This window comes from Gracilinanus agilis, unplaced genomic scaffold (genome assembly GCF_016433145.1).
Source record: "Gracilinanus agilis isolate LMUSP501 unplaced genomic scaffold, AgileGrace unplaced_scaffold33219, whole genome shotgun sequence".
NCBI classification, from domain to species: domain Eukaryota; kingdom Metazoa; phylum Chordata; class Mammalia; order Didelphimorphia; family Didelphidae; genus Gracilinanus; species Gracilinanus agilis.
The window spans coordinates 4,120-7,789 of record NW_025366045.1 but is presented as its reverse complement, the minus strand read 5'-3'; the positions used below and the strand labels follow the sequence as shown (position 1 = coordinate 7,789).

The following is a 3,670-nucleotide window of genomic DNA, read 5'->3' as shown; positions in this document are numbered from 1 at the left end:
TCAAATTATCTCATTTATCAATTGCAACTTCATTAGGGTAGGGGCTAATGCTAGTCACCTAGGAATTTCCAGATTTTTTAAGGTACTGTGCATTGCTTAGGCAAATGGGATTATTGAGGGAACCTCTTACTTCTGCCAGTCCAGAAAAGAGTCACCCAATGAGGAAAAAGAAGGAATGTCAAATCAGTGGTAGGTTACAGGAAGGTTAATGGGAGAAGAAATGAAAACAGCCTTTTTATTGGGTACAATTAAAAGGCTTCAGGCTTATATGTCACATGTATTGTGACCAATTCAAAACAGTAGGGCAAGGGGGGCAACCTTTTCTCATTGCCTGAAAATTACACATAATATTAATCTAATACGGATTGTTGACAGAAGCAAGAAGTGAGAGAGGTGGAGAAACAGAGATAGGGAGAGACAAAGAGAAGCAGAGACCTCCTTTTGAACTGAGTCATCTAAATGGCTTCAGGCAGCCTTTATGGAAATCTCTTCTCTCAAGAAACTGCAAGTGGGGGCAGCTGGGTGGCTCAGTGGATTGAGAGCCAGGCATAGAGATGGAAGGTCCTGGGTTTAAATCCGACCTCAGACACTTCCCAGCTGCATGACCCTGGGCAAGTCACTTGACCCCCATTGCCCACCCTTACTACTCTTCTGCCTTGGAGCCAATACACAGTATTGACTCCAAGATGGAAGGTAAGGGTTTAAAAAAAAAAAAAGAAACAGTAAGCGCTGACAAGAAAGGAGAAAGGAGTGACTGAGATCTGAGTTATAATTCTGAATGATGGTGAGTCCCTTACAGTTTACTGTCTTCTGTATGACCCAGATTTGAGGGTGTTGGGGCTCAATGTGACTATATATACTAAATATCTTTTTATGTTTATTCTATGGTCTCTACTAAATGATTCAAACCTTGTAGATATTAGGCTCATAAGTCCTTTCTCCCCCACCCCCATCCCCATTGAAGGAAATAAACTCCTGATCATCTAAACCAGTGACGGGCAAACTACAGGTCATGGGCCAGATGCAGCCCTCTGAAATGTTCTATAGGGCCATCTGACGGATACAATGAGAAGGATATAAAACAATGAAACTCGAAAGAGTTGCCTTAGAAACAGACTGACAGATGAGCATTTCCTTTCATTTGGCCCCCTCTTTAAAAAGTTTGCCCATCACAGGTCTAAACCAACTTTGAATTGCCACAACTGGGTAGGATTCAGCAAATAGTTATTTGAAGGGAGAAATGGCAGATGAAAGGAGAATAGGAATCTTCTGGTTGGGGTATGAAAATCTCCTGGGCTATGATAAAATGACAATGGGTAAAACTTTTATAGCCATTTCCCCTATGGATGTCTTCATTCAAGTCTAAGAAGGATAGTACATTTGGAGGGAGTAAAGAAATGTTCTAGAAAGGAAAAAAAATCAAAAGCAGCAAAAGTTTAAAGACTAGGTAAACTTCCTCTTAGTTTGTAAGATGTCTAAGGGATTTTCCTCCAATCAAATGAGGATGTTGAGCATTCTCTTTGACCTGAAACAAACTAACAAAAAAAATGGTAAGCAGAGAAGCTATGTTAATAGAATTTGAGATCTCAAAGTTTAAATCATACTTTAACATGAAGTCTCTCAAAACAAATGCTTACATATCATTATCTGTTTTCCACTTTATTTTCATTCAGTGATACAGAATTCTATACCACCTGAGGTAGTCCGCTCCACTTTGAAAGATATTAATCCTTAGTAAGTATATTTTTTTCCGTATGAGGAATCAAAAATTGTCTTTTCCAGAATGGGTCTTAAGGTCTTTGAATACAAGGTTCAAATCCTGCTCTTATTTAATAGATGTACAGATTGTCTCTGGTGGTCTGATTATTCACTTTCCAACTATAGGCTGCTGGATGAATAGAACACTGATGGAAAGATAAGACTTTATATATGAATAAATTAGGGGTAAAATTGAAATAAAATTGCTTACCATAACTGGGAGGGGAAAGGAAGGGAGGTAAAGAGACAAATTAGATCTTATAAGTTTGGAAAATGTACATTGAAAAATGTTATTGCATGTAATTGGGGAAAAATATTTAAATTTAATTTTTTTTAATTTTAGAAACAAAATAGCTTCAGCAAATAAATGAATCAGGAAGGAAATAATATCCATGTAACTTTCTATTTCTTCTCCAGATTTCAGCAAAAACAAACAACAAAAACGAGTGGCATTCTAAAGAACTAATCCCTGGCAAGATGCTTACTTCCAATGACACTCAGTTTCACCTGTTGTTCTTCCTTTTGTTGGGAATCCTAGAATTAGAAGAATTGAACATCTGGATTGGCTTTCCTTTCTGCTCTGTGTACCTGATTGCACTCTTGAGAAACCTTGCTATCCTCTTTATGATTCATTCTGAATGCAGCCTCCATCAGCCCATGTTCTATTTTCTGGCCATGTTGTCAACAATTGACTTGGGCTTGTCTGCATCTGCCATCCCCAAGTTGTTGGGAATCTTCTGATTTAATGAGAGAGAGGTTACCTTTGGGAGCTGTCTTGCCCAGATGTTCTTCAATCACATGTTCACTGCTATGGAGACTTTTGTGCTTGTGTCCATGGCTTTTGATCATTATGTTGCCATCTGCCACCTTCATCGATATAGTATGATATTAACCAACAGAATCATTACTATCACTCTAGTACTTTTGATCCTGATTAATTTTCTTTTGATATTTCCAATGGTGTTTCCTGTCCTGAGGCTGTCTTTCTGCGGGCATCGCATCATCCCTCACACCTATTGTGAGCATATGGGTATTGCTCATTTATCTTGAGCTAACATTAAAATTAACATTATGTTTGGACTAGTTATTATAGCTATGATATTTGGAAATGTGATCCTTATTGCCATCTCTTATATGAAAGTATCCCATGCTGTCTTTTACCTCCTATCCAGGGATGCTCAGGTCAAAGCTCTCAATATTTGTGGCTCCCACATCTTTGTGATCTTATCCTTCTTCATCCCAGCCCTCTTCTCTGTTTTCACTCACAGATTTGGACATATTATTCCTGGATACATCCACATCCTCCTGGCTAATCTTTACATAGTTCTACCTCCTGCACTTAATCCTGTCATCTATGGAATCAGAACAAAGCAAATTCGTGTACTGGTTCTATGACTATTTAAGAATGCCTGGTTTTCACCAGTGTAACATGAAGATACTAATTTCTATTTTTTTTCAGTGCTCCATCTCAAATGACTAAATGCAATTATTCAGAATTTAATTAAATAGAAGGCATATTTTGCAGTGGCAGACAATCTAAACATGCCATACCAATATTATGGTCGGGTAGTGGTAAATCTAGGAATAATGAACTGATTCAGCAATTGAAAGGGACTATCCCAGGCCTAGAGACCGGAGGTCCTAGGTTCAAATCCAGCCTCAGACACTTCCCAGCTGTGTGACCCTGGGCAAGTCACTTGACCCCCATTGCCTATCCTTACCAATCTTCCACCTATAAGTCAATACACAGAAGTTAAGGGTTTAAAATTAAAAAAAAAAAAAAGAAAGGGACTATCAAAAAAGGAACTAAATGGCCAACTAGCAAGTTAGGTCTCCAATCTATCAGGCCTGTCATCCTGCTCCTTTTCATTTCTATTCCTCTGATCTATATTAGGGGACTTCTTCATATTCA

General features: G+C 38.4%; 1 pseudogene; it reads left to right on the top strand.

The window, feature by feature from the left end:
* The first annotated feature begins 2,235 nt into the window (after positions 1-2,235).
* On the top strand, positions 2,236-3,186 carry LOC123254813 (annotated as a pseudogene).
* The last annotated feature ends 484 nt before the right edge of the window (positions 3,187-3,670 follow it).